We start from the raw sequence: 21791 nt of genomic DNA on the forward strand, positions 1-21791 counted from the left end.
AAACTTTTCTTGCGGGAGAAGAAGGAATAAAAACGAAAATAAAAAAAAAAAGAATAGAAATTAAAAAAAAAATTACAAAGAAAGAATAAATTTCATTAACGTTACAATTATATTAAAAAAAAAAAATTCGTACACTAATGCGATGTGGGATACGATGATAGTTGCAAGTATATAAATAGAACAGTAGTAAAAGTGTTACAGTATTAATAGTAATAGTAGTAGTAGTAGTAGTAGTAGTAGTAGTAGTAGTAGTAGTAGTGGTGGTAATAGTAATGGTAAAAAGAATGAAATGAGAGAATGGTGTAAACTGTAAAGGATAGAACGTCTCACGCTAAATTAACTCGTATTTAAATAAGCTAACGTTGTGGTAGTTATTCCCAGCTCGTTGCTTTCGTAAAACAACCTGATTTGCATCGATCTCGGGGGGATATCCCCGACAAATTGTACCAAACTCTATTTAGAAATCTTACCTTCGATCAGATATTCTCAATCTAATATTTAACGAACGTTCACATTATTCGAACAACCTGCAATATTATACAATTTTCTTGATCTATTTTTCTACGGGTATGATACCAACAAAAAAAAAAGGATAATAAAAATAAAATAAAACAAAATAAAAATTATTTTCATGAAAAAATTCACAGCGATCTAAATCATATCAAAAGCGATATAAAATACATATACCTATTAGCAAATTGGTAGATAACTATAAAAGGAGAAATAAAAATAAAAAAATAAAGAAAAAAATTGCATCTTCGTTCATAAAAAAAAGAAAAAAAAAACAATCTCATAATTCTTTATCGGCAATATAGAAATCGATATCGATATGCAAGAAAGAGAGAGGATCTTTTTACGTTAAAATACCGTCGATGGTAAAAAGTTAACAAATGGACGAGCTTGTCTCTGGATAGATACGATTTGTATCGAACGAACCTTTTTATCTCGGATCCTGCGGAATGCGTGCGCTGACGTAAGAGTGAAAGATCGTAGTACGAGGGGTGAAACTATCGTCGAAGGATGGGAAAAGTTAGCTAGGCTTGGCATTGATGTAAGACTCTTACCTTGGAAGATGTAGTGTATCTTACTGTTGCGTTAGATTACCTACCGCTATATTTACGTGATACGCTATCGTGTAAAGCTATGATAAAACCTTCTTTCGGATGGACAGACGTTAAACGAACGGATAAAGGAAAGGCAAAAAATAAATAAATTAATAAATAAAATCAAATAAATTGGTAACTTACTATTTCTTGCAAAATATTAAATCTGCTAGAAAATATAAATAAAAACAAAATATATATATATAGATAGATAGATAGATAGATAGATAGATAAATAGATAAACGAGATGTTGTTAGCCAATTTAATTAAAACTTACTAAAACGTAAGTATCGAGATAAGATAGAAAGTAGTAAACTTTCTCTTCCCTTTCTTTTCGTTTCCTTCTCTTTTCTTTTCTATCCGATCGAAATTTACTTAATTTTTATTTATTTTTAGTTATTTCCATAGGACTTCTCAAGATGTAGCGAGCGAAGAGAAACGTTTCCAACTTGGCACGCTTTGTAATCGCTACTAAGTCGTACCTTCTCTAACGCGTATCGTATGGTTTCTTACGAGTCCAACCTTTTTCTTCTCGTGCCAGAAAAGTTCGGCGGAGAGTGTTTTTTCTTGCTTTCTTTCTCTCTTTCTTTGCTTTCTCTCTTCTCTCTCTCTCTCTCTCTCTCCCCTCGTTCTCTTATCCGAAATCTTCCGTTAAGCACCGTTTCTTATTTACTACGGCGAGACGGAATAAAAACGATCGAGAGAATCCATTGACGTCTTATTTTCGATCTTAGCTATATCAAAATACATATGTATATACGTACATCCATGCATACATTTATACATATATATATATTGTACTAACATACGTTTACGACGAAGGAAATTTAAACGATATCATAAATCGCGATGTTTATAATAATTTGATTTGAAGCTAGCGTTGACGATATCGATCGGTCATATACGTGTAGAGCCGTAAAAATGGCGTGCGAGGCGTTAACGACGAACTCGTCGTAATAACTTTTAAAGTATAATAAATTAATCGATAAACGACTTGTATCGATCGATCATCGTACCGTTCGATAGAAATACGTCGTAGGAATTAATAGAAAATTTCTTTTCTAATTCGTCTCTTCTTCCTTTTCTTTTTTTTTCTTTTCTCGTTTAAATCGAAGTAAGTCTCGTAAGTCGTGTTGAATTTCGTGCGATTGATGAAATTGAAAGAAGAAAGAAAAAAAAAGAAAGAAAAGAAAAAAGATAAAATTACTAATGTAATTTTCTGACACGTCCTTCGTTCTTCCCTTAGGACATGGTTGTTAAGAGGAAAACTCTTCTCGTTTTGATAACGAGCATAAGTTAGCTCTTTATACGGTTGTATAAAGTACTGCAAGATCTTGGATAGTTCGACAAAAGATTATATATGTCTATGTATGTATGTGTATATGTATGTATGTATATATGTGTGTGTGTACGTAGGTATATATCTGCATGCGCGACTCTATAGTACAACGTTAGAGACTTTCTAACGAGGAACTTGGCGTCGAACCGAGAAATCACGAATTGCACAAAACGTAGTAGCTCGTAGTTCTCTCTTGGGGAATTTCCTGCTTAGGCTTTCGAAATCTAAATTAGAAATCTCTCTCTCTCTCTCTCTTTCTCTCTTTACGTAGCGAAGGACAATAACGAAGTAAGATCTATTGTTTCTGTTGAAGGAAAAGATTCAATTCATAAAAGCTCCAAACGTTTAGAAAATATTATTGTAATAGTTCGAAACGATACGAGAAAGAATTCTCAAGTACATATATATATATATATATGTATATATTTATTTATTTATTCGATCGAGTTATATCGATCTATAAGGTATGAAATTTTATGGGAAGAAAGAAAGACAATTCGTCGAGTCATTTTAAAGGATCGAAAAGTTGGGTAAAAGGGAATCGAGTAATATCGATATGGACGTATCGAGGAACGTCGTTTCTTCGATTCTTTATTCCCATAAAACCGGATAAGTTTTTCCGTATATAACCGCGAAAAAATAAAATTTTATATCAAACCGTGTAGCACCTGCTTAGCATAACGTTCACAGTGGATAGATATAGTCGCTCGTTTGCATACGTTTTCTAAGCAAGTATTACACGCTAGGTAAAGCCATATCGAGAAAGTCTCAAGTACGTGATAGCAATTTTCTAACGGCTATATTAATTTCATGAGGGGTGGGGTGTACGTTCTAAAATCTTTTTCTTCTTTTTTGTTTTCTTCTTCTCTTTCATTTTCTTTTTTCTCTTTTTTTTTTTTTGCATCTGATTACTATCATAAAAAGAAAAAGAATTTGTGTCGACTTTACCACTACGTTCTATTTATTTCTCTATCAACGATGTACTATTTTTTTTTATTATTATTATTATTATTATTAGGAGTAGTAGTAGATTAAAATTCGAGAAATATTCGAAGGAATAATTTCTTTTAATAAATTGACATTAAAAAAATGAATCGTAAGATGGAGATAATAAGTTCGTTGTTTGCAATGAAATGTTTATAACTCGTTACTTTAGATGAAATATTTTCCTTTGTAAAATATATATCTTAGATGAGACTCTTGACCATTCGTTTCAACATTCATACTAAGAAGAAACGATTTTACCTGAAGTACGAGGAAATAAACCAGAAACAAGGGAACCCTTGGAACTTCGAGGATTACACCGTCAGCTTGGTCTTTAGAGTATAAAACGCAATATCTTTTACGATTCTTCTTCTCTGTTTTTTTTTTCTATTTCTCTCTCTCTCTCTCTCTCTCTCTCTCTCTTTCTCTGTTTCTGTTTCTGTCTCTTTATGGTGAACAACTTATCTTCTGTTACAAAAGAGAGAGAATTTATTTCGGAAAAGATAAGAAATAAAAGGCGTGACTGTTACATTTAATTGTATTTATATCGAAAAAAAAAAAAAAAGAAAAGTGAAACTTTATGGTGGTGATGGTGGTAGTGTTAGTAACGTTTGTTCTTGTCTTTCTCTCATTGATTAGTTTTCATGATAATCGGTAACGAGCAAATTCAATAGTAAGTAACAAAGCTCTGGCGAACAACTGTGACGCAGCAGGCGCAAACGAGCGAAATCGAAAGAGCCAATTAAAAGTTTTACCCAAGAAAGAGAGACAGAGAGAGAGAGAGAGAGAGAGAGAGAGAAATGGAGTATCACGAGACAGGCTTAACCTCGGTAAATAGGAACGAGAGAATGGAAGGAGTAATATGGTTTCACTAGTTTCTTCGACGTTTCTTAAAGTTTCCGGATTTAAAAGAGATAAAAAGAAAAATATATATAGGTGTATATATCGATTAATGAATTCATAATATCGTCAAATGAAACTCATCTCTGACTTCTATCTATTTCCCATAAAAATTAATATACGTCATATTTAAAGAAACAAATAAAATATTTAATTAATTAATAATAACGCCCGTCAAAATTTGACATTATCTTTTTTAACTCGCGTTAATTACTAAATTGTGAATAAATATAGAACGAAAAGAAATTTGCATAACAAATAAAACGTCTAATTAATTAATACGTAGCACCCGTCGAAAATTTGACGTTATCTATTCTGATCTGTATTTAAATTCTAAATCGGAAATTAATATATAAACGAGAAAAGACATTTGCATAACAAATAAAAAATCTAATTAATTAATACATGGCATATAGATACGTAGAAATTTGGCATTATTTATCTCTTCCGATTCGTATTAAGTTCAGAATTTTTAATTAATGTAGAATGAAAAATTTGCATAAAAAAAAGGAAAATGAAAAGAAAAAAAAAAATAGACAACTAATTAATTAATATCTACATGGTATGAATCGTACGCTCGTCAAAATTTTGATTTTATCTGTCGAACAAATAATCGATATACTAAAAAATATTTCGATCGACGTGATCGATCGTTTAGATCATTTCCCTATATATATTTATATACATATCGAGTTATGAAATATAACGAATAGAAAGAAAAGTATGCGATAGTTGAAATGAAAAATCGTATAGTAGGGGTCGAATGTAAAAGTTAGTAATAGATAATAAAGTAATAATAAATACTAGTAATAATAATAATAGTAATATAGAAGTAGTAGCAGTAACAGTAGTAGGTTTGTCGCACGAAGTCGAGTAAGAAAAGGCATGGAGTGGAAAGCGACGGTAAAGAAAGACATTCTCATTGAAGCTCGAGCTTTCTTTAGCTCGCTAAGCTTTTTCGTCTTTTTTGAAGAGAAAGCGTAGCGAGAGGATACAAGGATGGTAGTAAGTATATTATATACTGTCTCTCTCTCTCTCTCTCTCTCTCTCTCTCTATATATATATATATCTTTGTCTCTCTGTCTGTTCCTTTCCCTCTCTCCTCTCTCTCTCTTGCGAATGACGCGAAGTTGGTGCAGTGGTTGTAGGTACAGAGCGAACCGGTTGAAAGGGGTGGAGAAAGGTAGTGGAAAACGGGTAGTGGGTGGGGTGGTTGGTTGAGAGGTGAACGGTGGTGAGGAAGAGTTTGAAGGGGTTGGGGGTTGCTTGCTTAGCCGAGGGCAGGCACGCGGCGGCGTTCATTGGCGCTTCGCCAACCGACGAAACAAAGCTCGAACTATGCAAAGCTCGCTAACTTCATCCACGTTGGGTTAACCCAAACGAGCCGTTCTCCTCGTAGCGCCATCCTCGACAACGCCTCTCTCTCTCTCTCTCTCTCTCTCTCTCTCTCTCTCTCTCTCTCTCTATTTTCCTCAGAACGCAAGGTCTTCTCCCTATACGCATATTTTTTCCTATTTAACACTTATTTACATATCGATCGTATCGTGTATTACGATATCCTAAAAAGACGGATTATTTAATCCTACGTTAATCGAATTTTTTCTTAATCATTATTGGTATTATTGTTATTATTATCCATAAATATTTATCCAATATCTCTTCATTATATTTTTTTAGGAAATATTTATTGAATAACAATATATTAAATTTATATCCCTTTGAAGATATTATTTATCCATATTGGATAATATTATATTGTTATATTTATTATATTTGAAATTGAAAATGAATGGTATATGGTAAAATAACAGTACTATATTTTTTTTATTAAGACGAGGTTACTTCTTCTTCTTCTTCTTCTTTTTTCCTTCTTCTTCTTTCTCTTTTTATGACGTTACAAATTTTACTGTAAATTTTTCGATTCGATCAATCATATATATATATATATACACACACACACGCACACGCACATATATGCACACATATAGATATATACATAAAGTTAATTTTATTCCTCGAAAGTCGTCGAGCTTAAAACGAACGTGTTACTCAGGTTGAAACGATAAAAGCATTTGGTTTTAGTCGTTTTCAGCCCTTTCCGTTACCACTTTACGTTCCCATAGAATTTTATGGGGAAACGTGGGAAATACGAATCGATAATTCCTTCGAAAATCGGACGATACGAGGTGTACGATTGGATCGTCCAATCGTACGATTATATTTTTTTTATTTCTTTTTCCTTCTTTTTTTTTTTTTTTTTTTTTTAATATTTATTTTGACGTTGATCATACACCCATCTATACGTACATAGAGGCGAGTGCTCCTTTCACGTTTGAAAATATATCGTAGATTTTTATCATATTTTTTATTATTTCTTTTTCCTCTTTTTTTTTTATTTATCTATTTTTTTTTCATATTCTCTTTTTATTTTCATTTTATTTACGGCCAACCACCTAACGAGAAAGTATGACATGACGAAATTCATTTTGTCGCAGCCGGCTGAACTATTTCGAGAATTCAAAAAAAAAAAAAAAGAAAAAAAGGATGATTAAATGATTAGCCTAGTACTCTGCTCGCGCGTACGTTTACTCTCTTCTGATATTGTAGATTTTTAAACTTCGTTAAATTGTTTCCGACGTTCGTAAAATTGGTGTACTCGTCCATGATAAAATAGAAATAGAGAGAAACAGAGAAAGAGAGAGAGAGAGAGAGAGAGAGAGAAATATGTATGTAATAGTGAGACGTAATATCGTAGTTATACGTTTTAGACTTAAGAAAGTTTTGCTGTACGAGCACGCTTAAAAAGCGAAAAAGAGAAAGAGAGGGAGCAGATGGAAGGGAGAATATTTAAAATAATATATAACCCCTTAAAACAATATTTCCTTCATAAGATCGCGTTAAACAATAATGTTTCGCTAGAAATTGTTTATAGACTCCTACGTAGGCAGAAACCTTACCTGTAGAAGATAAGAGGTTATAATGAAAAATAAACTAGAGGCTTTAGAGAAGGTACTTGCATAAAACGTGTGAGAGAAAGAGAGAGAGAGAGAGAGAGAGAGAGAGAGAGAGAGAGATAGATAGAAAGTGAAAGAGAGTAAGAATAAGAAGTAGAGAAGGAGAAGGAGAAACAAACGATGATTAGTAGGAGGAATAAATTTCGTTAGAAGAAGGAACTCTTTGATCATACCTAACCGCAAAACTACGATTATTACTGGCTTGAAAAGCTCTATAATATTTGCACTATCCTTCCATGCTTGGCGAGTGTGTTAAATCGTTTCGACAGTAATTACGGTCAGGAAGATGTCTACCTTGGAGAGAAAGAATTCTTTTCTCTCTCTCTTTTATTTTCTCTCCCGTTAATACACAAAAGCGGTCGACTGACATTTAAAAGCTTCTACGAGCGATTATTACGGATTTCCGTTTGAGCTTTCCGACGTCGGCTATAATATTTTTTCTCTCCCTATTATGATTTTAACGTCAAAGCTTCTACTCCGAACTAAATCAGTTCTATAACCTATGGCCGCTTTCGAAAAGATTCGATCATTAATTTTCCCCACCGTCAAACGATTTTCTTTAGTTAGGTTATGAAAAGATACCAACACTACCACATCGCGAATACCACTAATTCTTTAGCTTCGTTCTCTCATCACCTTTACGATCATCAAAGACTAAAACCACTCGTTCATTGTCAGTCAATCCTTCTCTTCCTCCCTCATCTATCCTTCCTGTTCGTTATCCACCATATCTTTCTTTCTCTCTCTCTCTCTCTCGCTCTCTTTCTTTTCCTCTCTTTTTTTCTCTCTTTCTCTTTCTCTTTCTCTTTCTCACCGTGCTCCTTCAAGCTTGATTCCTGATTTTACAGTTGGGTCCTACAACAACGATTTTCAACGTGGCCGACATGGCGCGAAGCTCTCAGAGTAATTGCAGATGCGGTAAATGGTCTCGAGGTTAAATGGTTCGAAGCGTTTGCAAGCAAGAGAGAGAGAGAGAGAGAGAGAGAGAGAGAGAGAGAAATCACTCTCAGCATTCGAGAAAATAATGCTTGGAAATCTGTCGAATATCTTACTTTGATCTTTGATTCTCTCTTCTTCGTCCTTTCGCTGAACCTTTTTCGATAGCACTAAACTTTTCCCCAAGAGTCCTTTACAAGAGAAAGAAAGCTTTTACTCTTACTAGAGATAGAGAGAGAGAGAGAGAGAGAGAGAGAGAGAGAGAGAGAGAATGTTATTTTCTTTTTCTTTTTCTTTTTCTTCTTCTTCTTCGTCTTTATCTTTGTCTTCTTCGTTATTATAGATTTATCCGAATACTTCAATAATAAAAATTTCATTAGAAATTTATGATAATCCTTTTCCATTCTCTTTCTTCTTCTTTTTCTTCTACATCGTTATCATAGATTCATCTCAATGTATCAATAATAAAAATTTCGTTAGAAATCTCAATGCTCGCTCGGATAAGAAAAATTTCATTGGAGATTTATGTTAATCTTTTATCGATCTTCGAATCTTCGTTGATAACGTTAGAAAATTTCGTAGATCTAGGGCATAGGAAAAGAAGGATAGAAAGAACAGAAAGATTTATCCATCTATATTTTTCAATTTATACAATTTTCAAAACAAAACGTCCTACGCTTCAATAATGTTCAATTCAGAATCGAAAAGGAAAGTAACAAGCGAAATAGAGAGGAGTAGCTAGCTGCACTATCCCGTGTTGCAATCCCGATGCATTTTTCTTTTTCCTTTTTTTTTTTTTTCTTTTTTTTTTCCCTTCTCCAACGTGCCGATTCAACCCGATTCCTGCGATAAGCGCAGTCAGCGAAAACGCTCGCTTTTGTAACTACGAATTCAATCCTTATTACGTAAAGTCCATTCTCTTGCTACGTCTTATACATATGTATGTAAACGTGTATGTAATCAAAAGTATATATGTATATTATGTATATCTTTTTCTCTCTATCTTGCACGTAAATGTATATATATAGTAAAAGATAGGTATGTATAGCAAGAAATAATATTATCGGTTGGTGGCTTTGCTTCTTGAAATTTTGCGAATATCGTACACGTGAATCGAATAATTATTAAAACAATATATATATATATATATATATATATATATATATATATTTATAGATACAAAATTTATTTTAATCAAACGAAACAAAAATTATTTTATCATAGTTACGACGTGTTCTAAATCAAACAGTGCCGTAGTAAAGAAAAAAAAAACGAATGGAAGAAAGAAATAGATAATAGTAGAAAATATTTCGTTATCGTTCTAACGTGCTCCGATGCATACGACGATTTTATATAAAAAGAAAAAGAGGACAGAAAAGGACAAAAAAGGATAGAAAAAAAATTGTGTGCTCTTCGATAGAGATGAAAAATAATAATCATAGTATTCCATTTCTAGTTACTATTTTCAAATTGATGGTCACGAGCGACAACAAAAAGGAGAAATATATATACACACACACACACACACACACACACACACACACACACATATATATAAATGAAAACGAAAACGAAATTGTCCGCATCGAAGTTACACCTAATTATTATCTATATACATATATACACGTACGTATATACATACATACATATAGAATATATATAGAAATATATATAGAAAGAGATGAGTTCGAAGTTTTTTTCACGTATGAGAGAGAATAAGAGAATGCGAGAAAGAAAACAACGTTTCATACTCGTGGTTTTAGTTTCATAGCATCGCGTGCATCTCCATCGTCGTTATAGCCCCGAGGCAAAGTAAAAATGCCACGTAATTTGCACGGCTGATTACGATCCAACCCAACTTGTGAGCTTCATCTTTCTCTCTCTTTCTCTCTCTCTCTCTCTCTCTCTTTCTCTCTCTCTCTCTCTCTCTCTCTCTCTATATATATATATATATATGTCTCTGTCGTTCTGTCTCTCTCACTCTCTCTCTCTCTCTCTCTCTATCATTCTCGCTTCATTCTTCTTCATCTCTATTTCTCTCTCGTAAACCACCACGAGAATACAATGTGCAAGTTATTACACGCATTAATACACCCTTTCTCTGTCTCTCTTTCTATCTATCCATCTATCTCTTCCTCCCTCTCTCTCTCTCTCTCTCTCTCTCTCTCTCTCTCTCTCTCTCTCTCTCGCTTCGCGTTACCTCTCATTTTTTCCTCTCCTCGTGAAAATTATATTTTATTTATTTTTTAATTTTGCATCCATTTCAAAAAACTGGACGCGTCAAGTTAATTTTTGCGATCTTTTGTTATATATGCAGAATATTACGTTATTTCGGCGAGATCTGTCGCTCAGGGATACTCTACTTCGATCGAAAGAAAAAATAAAAAAAGAGGAAAGAAAAGGAAATAAAAGAAAAAAAAGAAGAAGTAGAAAAAAGAGAGGAAATATTAATTAAACCGATACAATTTTAATAGAATTTAAATGACCAAAAGAAAAAAAAGAAGAAAGAAAGAGAAATGATAATATTAATACTTCATTAGGAATACTTCACTTATTATCTCTCTCAATACCATATACACTCTTCTGTAATAATTTAATTTGACTTCCCGCTCGAATTAAAAGAAAACAAAAAAAAAACAAATTAATACTATAAATTACTAAAATACTACAAATTTATTACTATTAATAGAAAAATATATGCATGCCTTACAATTTTAATTGAATTTGAATAATATAAAAATAATAAATTATATAATAACAAAATTAATACTTCATTAGGTACGTTTCACTTCACTTGTTATCTCTCTCTCTCTCTCTCTCTCTCTCTCTCTCTCTTTCTCTCTCTCTCTCTCTCTCTCTCTCTCTCTGCAGTGTACATTGTTGGACCTTTCAATAATTATTTAATTTGACTTTCCGCTGGAGTTAAAACAAACAAGAAAATATATTTTTATTATCGCGTATAGAAAAATATATGCCTGCCTTACAATTTCTAATGGAATCTAAATAACGTGAAAAAGAAAAAGAACAAACAACAACAGAAGTAAAATTAATATTTCATTAAACACACTTCGCTTATTATCTCTCTCACTCTCTCTCTCTCTTTTTCTCTCTCTTTCAATATTATATATTATTACACTCTTTTGTAATTATTTAATTTGACCTCTCGCTCGAATTACAAAGAAAACAAATATTTTTATTATTACAAATAGAAAAATATATATTTATATCTACACACACACACACACACACAATATGTACACATAGGATGAAGAAATTGGAGTAGAAGATAGAAAGAAGCGAAAGCAGAAGAAAGATAGTTAATTGATTTCTCGTATGTGGTAAGGTTTAGAACTCTATCGGATTGCTAAGGTCACCTTCGTCATTGCACATCCAGTCCCTTCCTTCTCTCTCTCTCTCTCTCTCTCTCTCTCTCTTTCTATCCTTCTCTATTTCGTTGCTTTTTCATTAGACCCTGGACAGTAGCACCGAATTTTATGGCAGCTCGCGAGTAGAGAGCGATAAATTTACTTCTTGTCCTCCTCCACACAGATCTTTCTATTCGTCCTCGTCCAGCTTGTTCGTGGTACATACATCGTACAGTTACTACGTTGCTCGTACATTGCATTATCTGTCTCTCTCTTTCTCTCTCTCTCTCTCTCTCTCAAGGATGACGCAAAAATGCGAGAAAAAGAAAGAACAAACGAAAGAGACCTTCACCCATATGTCCAATTCTTTTTATTTTATTTTATTTCATTTTATCTTATTTCATTTCACTATATTTTCTTTTCATTCTACGACAAAACGATTAATCAATAAATTATTATAATAAGGTTACGATCAAATAATAAACATTATTTTATTTTACTTCATTTCATTTTATTTCGTATGAACTTTTTTTTTCATAGTACAACTATCTGATTGACTTCTCTCTCTCTCTCTCTCTCTCTCTCTCTCTCTCTCTCTCTCTCTCTCTCTCTCTCTCTCTCTCTCTCTCTCTGTCTCTCCTTTGTCTGTATATACATTTAAAAAATTTTCTTTTCTTTTTTTATGCATAGTACAGACAATTTTTTTTCACCTTCACAGAGAGAGAGAGAGAGAGAGAGAAGAGAGTCAATTTCACAGAGCGAATTCTTTTTCTTAAAATATTTGTTCCAAGCTCAACGGGGAAGAGAGCAGCGGAAATAAAAGTGGTAAAAAGCTTAGAAGCTAAGGATTTATAACTCCGACCTCTTCTAAATCCGGTAATGCGAGTAGACCGTTTCCGAGCACGTAGACCCGCGAGAATTAACCAAGAATATTATTTACAAAGAGACTTTCCACCGTCTCGATGCAACAACATATTTTTTATCTTTACCAAAATGTTTTCGTCTGGTAACTCTTCTTGTCGATATCGATACGATAACGAAGCAATCTCGATCGTTTCATTCCGAATGATCGAACATTTCTAAAGTGATTTTAAAAATCCAATTATTTCTTTTCTAGATACTTTTCTTTTTCTTCTCGTTTTTTTCTATTAAGCTTCTATGTTTTATGATTTCAATAATACAAAAAAGAAATAATCAACTTGAAAGTTTTCGAGTTTAAAACGAAAAAAGAAGAAAACAAAAAAGAAAAAATAAGAAAAGAAAAGGGAATAATTGATATTTCGATTTTCAAAAACCGACGAACTTTTGACCGACCGAACTGACTTTACGGTTCGTTGGTTCTACCGTTCGTAACGTCGTTTCCGAACCAAATACTATTTCTAACGTAGAAATTTTATTCTTTGATAAACGCAACTGGCTAACAGTGTATGTATCTGTCAGTGTATGAAGGACATAGAGAGAGAGAGAGAGAGAGAGAGAGAAAGAGAGAAGTCTCAAGTTCGCGAAAGCTCGATCGGTTCCATTACACAAAACACCAATGTACTTCGATACGCGGGCGAGTTCAAAGCAAGCACGTACGTGCGCAGCAGCAATTCCATTAGAGAGAAAGAAAGAGAAAGAAAGAAAGAAAGAAAGAGAGAGAGAGAGAGAAGAAAAAGAAAAGAAGGGAATAAATAAAAAGAGAAAGAAGAAAAGAAGAGAGAGAAAGATGCAAGAAGAAGAACCAGAAGAAGAAGAAGAAAAGAAAGAAAGAGAATAAGAAAAAATTAAAAAAGAGAGAAAGAGAGAGATATCCAAGAAGAAAGAAGGAAAGAAAGAAAAAGAGAAGAGAAGAGAAAAAAGGAGAAGACCAATAAGAAAGTAGAGACTATCGATATAGTATTCTAGGATAGGATCATTTTCGTAGAAACGAAAGGATCTAGTATAAAAAGAGAGAGAGAGAGAGAGAGAGAAAAGTTTCCTATCGATAGTGTAAACGTTACTCTATTGGAAAGGAGCGAGAGCAAAAGAGAGATAGAGAGAGAGAGAGAGAGAGAGGAGGGGGGTATGTGGCAAGAGGTGAAGGGTAAAGGGTGAAGGGTCCATACTAGCTCCACTAGGCGTGCTTGGCATCAGTAATGAAGGGAACTCTGATCTTGGCCGATGTAATTACAGGAAAATTGCTACCGCATTGTGGGCCCACCGTTGGCTCTTCGACATATATGTACTTACCTATACACATATACATACATATATACGGAAATACGTACGTACGTATTAACGTACGTAGGTATATAGTACCTGTAGACACATCGAATACTCGTGTAAGCGAAATACACCGAGGCAAACTGAATTATCGTGGGAGTAATAATGGCGTTGTACCGATCTTCGATCGGTTTATATTCCTGGATAGAAAGCAACACACGAGTGAGTGCTTCGATGTACGTATTGGATTTCTCTCTTTTTCTATTTCTCTCTCTCTCTCTCTCCCTCTCACGTACTCGTGTATATATATACATATATATATATATATGTACATATGTGCGTGTATATATATATGTTAGGTGTATATAGTTACTCGTTTTCCGGACCATCCCATTTCTATTGTGGCTGGACATGAAAGCGGTTGTACCACGTTGTAACTACTACAGCGATGTCGATAACATCACCGGTTAACTCAATTAATTTGGGATAATCCTAATCAGTAATTGTACTTGTCCTCCAATTGACGAGTTCGTGATGTCGCTTTCATTCCTGATCGATCGACCGAACGATCGATCGATCGATCGATCGCTTGATAAATCTTGAAAACGTTTCCACGTTCGATCGCCATGTATTAATCACTCTTACTCCTTCCTATCGTTCTTTACGATTCGGATTGATATTCTTTTTTTTTTGTTCTTTCTTTTCTTTCCTTCTTTTTTAACATTTCTTTTTTCTCTCTCTTTCTTTTTTCTTTTCGTTTTCTTTTTTTTTTGTTTGTTTGTTTTTTCTTTTGTTAATAGGTTTCCGCAGCGAAAACCATTTTTTAAAATTTACTTTTTTTTCTTCTCCATTCGCTGTTGCGAGAATCAAAGGGAGATTCGAATATTTCGTTTCGTTCTTCAACGTGACTTCATCGACCAATTTACTTTCTAAGCTTCTAGTTAGACTTTAGAAAGGAATAAAGAATGAATTAGTCTAAGTAATCTCTAAAAATATATAATGAGAAATAATTGATTTCTTCCAGATCTCGTAACTCGAATTTTTGTATTTGTTTATTCTAATAAAATATGATACGGATTTTTAATTAAACCTTCGTCGTATCGGCGAACAAATTGAAATTGTTTATTTCGATTATACGTTATATTTATATCCTTCCATAATATCTAATTCAATTATGTTTTAAATTATTTCAAACTATTATGAAAGTCGACTTTGTCGAACGAAGTAATATAATCGTTAGTTTTAATCCTAGTATAGATCTACTTATATTATTTTTTCATATGTATATCTGTACGCTCTTATTCCTCCATTTTCAGATCGATGATACTCTCGTGTTAAAAGAAAAATTGTACGAGCGACGAGGCCACGCGCGACGTGAGTCGCCACGAACGCGATTTAATAGATCGACGAAAGAATGTGACGAATCCTTTCTGGATTGTCTACGACGAGTCGGATGGTGTTAAGGTAAACGAGAAAAAGAGCTTTTTCATTTTTTTTTTATTTTTTTATTCATAATACAGAGTTGGGTAAATATTTTCCTGAACGATACAAAAGTACTACGGTTTTCGTAATTTTACGACGATGAAAAGAAAAAACAAAGAAAAAAATATATCTTAAATATACCAGAAAATTAATAATCAATTTTTAAACTCGTCTAGGAAATTTTGATATCCCACTCTGTGTATTGCATAGATCAAAATATTAACGCGATCGCAACGTGATGAATCGTTACTTCTAAAAAAATTACTACAAGTAATTTGAATTCGTTGCAAAAAAAAAAAACAAAAGAGGACATTCCGATATCGAAGATGCTGTGTAAAATAATCGATTAAAAAAAGAAAAAAGAAAGAAAGAAAGAAAGAGAACAGCACGATTAATTATGAGAACATGGTGAGAGAATATCGACGAGAATCAGTTTGGATTGAGGATTAATCCTGAACTCGTCACCTTTAAAATCCTTGGACTTGGTGTCCAGATTCGTCGAAGTAGTCCCTAGAGTTCTAGAAACTGAAGCAAAAGGACGGGATAGATGGAAAATGAGAAAGTGAGATAGATAGATAGATATATAGATAGATAGATAGACAGATAGATAGATAGATAGATAGATAGATAGATAGATAGATAGATAGATAGATGGAGAGAAAGTAGAGACGGTGAGACAGAATGAGACAAATTTAGAAAGAGAGAGAGAGAGAGAGACGCAGATCCAACTTGGATTCCGTTCGGCTCTGAATTTTTCCAATCTTCTCGAGGGATTAAACGTTCTTATGGAGCATGATTCACCTGGCGCAATGGCGATCGTGTTCACTAAGACTGATAGAAAAAGATGAAGCAAGAGAAGAGGAAGAAGAAGTGAGAGAGAGAGAGAGAAAGAGAGAGAATAGAAAGATTCAAAGCTAAGACGGATTAAACGAACGACCAACTACTACCATTCGAAAGGAGAAATGGAAAATAAATAAAAAGAAAAAAAAAAATCCAACGAATGAATTCAACGGATAAAATTCATTTCGACAAATAGCTAATTTGTAATAGAAATGAAAAAGTACTTTTCCAATTAGATATACAAACGAGATAAATATATCGTTGATATTGGATAAGGGTATTGATTAAGATTATCGGTAATTTCGTTTCGTTTTTCATTCGATCGGTATTTTCATTAATCGATGGTGAATTATTTCGTAGAATAAATTGTCAATACGTAGGAATGTTTTTTGATTAAGTGTATCAAACGAATAATTTATATCATTATTAGATATTGAATTTCTTTTTTTTTTTTTTTTATTGATATCGATCGAATGTTGAAAAATGCCGAGTCAATAATTACTAGTCGAAATTAAATATCTATTAATGTTACGTACATGCTCGTTGCGTATGTAATGTTTTTTTTTTTTTTGTACACAAAATCAATTCGCATCTTGTTTTTCGTTAATAAGCCTTTCGATTACTTTCCTATTTTTTTCTTTTTTTTTTTCATATTCTCTTCCCCCAAAACTTTCTCTTTCTTTAAAATCTTTACAAAAATTAAGCTGATGAAGTGAATTGATTGATTGATCGTCGATATTGACAAGATTTTTTATGGGAGTTAAGTATTTAAAAAGATCGAGAGAAACGAGAGGAAATAGGAAAAAGAGAGAGAGAAAAAAAGGGAAGAAGAATTTTTTTTAAATAATCACCAATGGATTTGGAACGAGTAGAGCAAGTACTTACTACTAGATATATATCTGGATATGAAGAACGGTGATTGTCTAGCCCGAAGGCAGCAAGTGGTGTGTTTGCTGAAAAGCTCAAAACCTTGCCATCCTTTTCTATCTCTTTCTCTCTTTCTCTCTCTACAAATGTGTGTGTGTGTGTGTGTGTAGCTCTTTCTGTGCTGTCTCTCTACCTCTCTACTTACAGGTTATTCTCTGTCTCTCTTTCTCTCTCTATTTCTGTCTCCTTCGTCTCGTTTCTCGAGCCAACGTCGTGGAACGCCCTTTAATTTCCGCCAGAATGCTCTTAGAAGGGATCATTATTTTGTGTTCAGATTTCGAGGTCTTCGATGAGAAAGGATATTTCATTGGTATTAAACGTTCGATCCGAAAGACGATATTAGATTTTCAAAGCTTTTTAGAAATGAAATAGAGAAGACGATTGAGATGATTTCCCTTTTTCATTTTATTCTTTTTTTTTCTTTTCTCCTTTCTCCTTTTCTTTTTTTTTCTTCCTTCTATATCCACAGGTTGGATCAAAAGTTTTGTTCCTAATCGATAACACTAATTCTTAGTTTATATTGTTTTCCTTTTTTTTTTTTTTTAATAGTCAATCTTTTTCAAGAGAGAATTCTCTTTTATCCTTCTTTGTAGGTCAACTTTCTCTATTCCCATTTGCAAAATTTTGTAAAATTGTTAAGCCTAATTAGAAATTCTTATAGTTCTTTACGAAGAGAGAAAAATAAAAAGAAAGGATACGATCTCTTTTTCCTTTTCTTTTCTTTCTTTCTTTTTTTGTTAGACTCGAATTTTTAACACAAGGATAATTGTAATATTTAAATTAATTTTCTCATAACCTTGATTGACCTTCTAATTTCTCTCTCTCTCTCTCTTTTTTTTTTGGCCAACTGGAAAATGTTACTCTTCTCAAAAAAGAGTTTCAGCTCACGGACAAGAACCGGGGTGCCGAGTAAAGCTAAACAAACTTTATATTCTCTAGGAGAACATGAAAATAGCTATGAGTTTCTCGCGTTCGTTCTGTAAGAGCTCGGATTTCAGTTATTTTACGAGAGAATTTCTCCTCCCGTGCAACCGGCAACCCCCGTAATTATCCCAATAACGCTAAATCTCGTTAACTGAATTAAACTGCTTAAGATATTCGCGATTAAATCGTTTCGATCCTAACCCGACGACGACGATTTCCCTTTAATTAATTGCAATTTAATACGAGCGGAGCCATTTGCCGAGCGAATGTTTCCCTTTCGAGAAGGAAAGAAAAAAAAAAAAAAATAAAAAAGAAAAAAAAGGAAAAAAAAAAGAATCGAGAAAGTTATTAATTACGTTACGAGTCGGAGTTGCTAAGGGGAACTTTCTTTTTTTTCGTAACCTGAAAAAATGAAATACAAAAAAAATATATCCTCCGGTATGAAAAATATTCATTTCTAATTTCTCTAAGTCATCTCACCTTCGCTACGACTTATTTAATTAATTTCGATTTAAACGAGTGAATCCCACGAGAACGATTCCCTTTTCAAAGAGATTCCAATTACGGATTACGGATCGTTTAAAAAAAGAATTCTTTTTTTTCGATATGAAGGAAGAGAAAGGAAAAGAAAAAAATATCTTTTCAACTATGAAATATATATTTGTTATTTATCTTTCTTAGTTATCTCGATGATTCGCACGACGATTTGCAAATTTAATCAATTGCAATTTAACGAGCGACACGCGAATGAATGTTACTCTTTGAAAGATGGTCGTCTAATTACCGGTCGTTCGAAGAGAGAATATTTTCGTAATTTAAACTAAAGAAAAGGAAGAAAAAGAAGAAGGAGAGAGAAAAAGAATATTCAAAGATATCAAATGTATTTGTTATTTATCTCTTTTGTTATTCTCTCTCTCTCTCTCTCTCTCTCTCTCTCTCTCTCTGTCTGTCTCTTTCTCTCTCTTTCTCTGTGTTTTATTTCTTCATATTTTATTAAATTAATCTAGATTAAGTGCAGAGACCAATGCTTGTCATTCCAAGAGACACTCGTACGAAATTGCATTTCTTTTCTCTCTCTCTCTCTCTCTCTTTGCATTTCGTAGCAGAGGAAATCTTCCTCTTTGGGAGAGGACGATAGCAACGGGGAACACATCGTTAGCCGGAAATTACAACGAGCCTTTCCCTTCTCGGTTGGTTTTCCTAGAGAACTTCTCCTGCTTCTGTTGGTAGCTTTGAATGAAGAAAAACAAAAAAAAACGAAAGAAAAAAGACTACCAGCCCCTTCTTCACTCACGACCAACCAAAAAAGAAACAAAATAAACGAAAGAAAGTTCGTGCTCGAAAACGTAAAAAAAGAGAGAGACTGAGAGAGAGAGAGAGAAAGAGAGAGAGAGAAGATTAGTGTTAATTGTCAAAGTAAAAAAGAAAATTTACGTTTGCGGTATCTCAGCCATTACAAAGATAGAGACAGACAAACAAATAGATAGATAGATAGATAGATAGATAGATGGAAAGAGCTAGTAATTATTATTATCAAAAGAACGGTCAATGTATTGACATGTTCGTCATCAACGAGAGAAAAGGAAAGAAATACGTTCGTTGATTTCCCAGGGTGATCTTTCACTCTGTAATTAACTATCAGTAGGTTACTACGTGTGCACGTGTAGTTACTTTGGAAAACGAGATAGACGGTAGACGAATAGCTACCTGGTCATATGACATACGTACATATACAGGTACATTATATATATATGTGTGTGTGTGTACATATATATACCTATATATGTACTTACGTATATATGCATATATATTTACACGAGTGTATAGAAACGAATTTTCCTAGGAAGTAACGAAAAAGAGTAAAAGCTACTATAGTGTATAAAGAAGGCATGATCGAAATGAGATCAAACGTCGACCGGCGTGAAAAAGGAAAAAGAAATAAGTGTAATATAAGCTAGAAGAGTAAAATAGAGAGCGAACGAGAGAGAGAGAGAGAGAGAAAGAGAGAAGAGGACCAGAGAAAGAGAGAGAGAGAGAGAGAGAGAGAGAAAGGAAAGGGTAGGTAAGAGAGGAGTGTAAAAGTTTTTCCGTCGACGGTTCGCGATGAAATTGGCGTTCTCCACGTCGAAGAAGAAGACGAAGAAGAAGAAGAAGAGAAAAAAAAAAGAAAGAAGAAAAAGAAGAAAAAGTTTACCTTTTCGTCCGATCGGTGTGAGTGTAAAAGCTCTCTGTACAGTGATAGCAGTAGCGGTATTAGTAGTAGTGGTACCATTACTAGTGAATAGTAGTAGTGGTAGTAGTATAGAGTAAAATGTTCTCGTGTATATCGGAAGGGATGAAAACTACTTTCTCTTATCAACGAATATAGAAGTATAGTTCGAGTGAACCGTTCGAACCGTTCAAAGGAGGCAGGAACTTTCGTCATAACATCACGGTTATACCATATTTTTTGATGACAAGTCGTAAGATGACAACCATAAACTCGTCAGAGAAACGAATCCATGAGATGGAGGGAAAGAAGAAAGTTGAAGATTTCTCGACGATATAAAAGAAGTTTTTCTATCGATATATCCTTCTTCCACGTCGGTTTTTTCTTTTTTCTTTTCTTTTTTGTTTTGTAAACTATTTCTTCCTTCTCTCTCTCTGTCTCTCTCTTTCTCTCTCTTTCTTTCTATTTCTATTTCTATCTCTATTACTATTTCAAGATATAAACGATGCTTTATCGACACATCGAAAAACTGTATCATCGATGCTACGTTACCTACTACTATTACTACTATTCCTACTATTACTATACTACTACTACTACTACTACTATTACTACTACTACTATCATTCGATCCTCAATTTCGACTTTCAGCTCGAAAGCAATACGTTTAAATTTTAACTTAGATCGATTTAAGTTTATCGATTACGACTGAAGTAACGTTGAATCCTTTAGATTCATCCAATACATTGCCGATCTGAATGAGAATGATTTAAACGATTTCGATGCCAAGGAAAAGATGCAATCGAATTTAACCAAATGTCAACTTTCTTCGATATCGGTGAGAACGAAAAGAGGGAAATAGAAATAGAAATAGAAATAGAAATAGAGATAGATATAGAAAGACAGAGATTTTCAAAATGAAGTCTTTCCAAAATTAAAATTCGTGCATACATAAAGTGTCCTGTTAACGTTCTTACGAGTTATTGAATATCGTGTTCATTAAATACGAGAACATTTGTTACTTTTTTAAAATAGAAAGAAAAAGAGAAAGAGAGAAAGAAAAACTATGAAAAGAAAAACGAATTTTCAAATGCAAACAATTTTTGCAAGTAAGTAGCAACGATGCATATAAAAGAAAAAGTCTCGTGCATTCTCTCGTCCGGTTTCCGATTTTCGAAATGCATTTACTACTGCTACTACTACTACTACTACTACTACTACTACTACTACTACTACTACTACTACTACTACTACTACTACTACTACTACTACTACTACTACGTAATGTGATTTCAAAACAATCTAAGATGCAATGACGAGAAAGACACTGAGTATTGCAACGACACAACGAGAAACAACTTAGGCGAAATACTATGCCAATCGTACGACTCGTAACGTCATTCCTTATGCACTTTTTGTTTCCAAAAGAGTCCTTCTTCCTCCGCTTCTTCTGCTTTTTATTTATTTATTTTTTTTATCTTTTACTTTCGTCTTTCTATTCCACTTTGGCTGCTTTCCCAATGCGAAAGTTACTCCTTAAAGAAAAAAAAGAAGAGAGAGAGAGAGAGAAAATAACTCTGCTT

The 21791-nt window shown here is 33.4% G+C and overlaps 1 protein-coding gene across 7 annotated transcripts in view; it reads left to right on the plus strand.

Annotated features, from left to right (window-relative positions):
- LOC127066163 (putative uncharacterized protein DDB_G0277255) overlaps positions 1-21791 on the plus strand; it is a 295758-nt gene that overhangs the window by 176724 nt on the left and 97243 nt on the right. For all 7 annotated transcript variants that reach the window (XM_050999553.1, XM_050999560.1, XM_050999558.1 and 4 more), the window contains one exon: positions 15143-15290. The gene's annotated coding sequence lies outside the window, so the exon portion shown is untranslated. The remainder of the gene's footprint in view (positions 1-15142; positions 15291-21791) is intronic.

This window comes from Vespula vulgaris, chromosome 9, assembly GCF_905475345.1.
Source record: "Vespula vulgaris chromosome 9, iyVesVulg1.1, whole genome shotgun sequence".
In the NCBI taxonomy this organism is placed as follows: domain Eukaryota; kingdom Metazoa; phylum Arthropoda; class Insecta; order Hymenoptera; family Vespidae; genus Vespula; species Vespula vulgaris.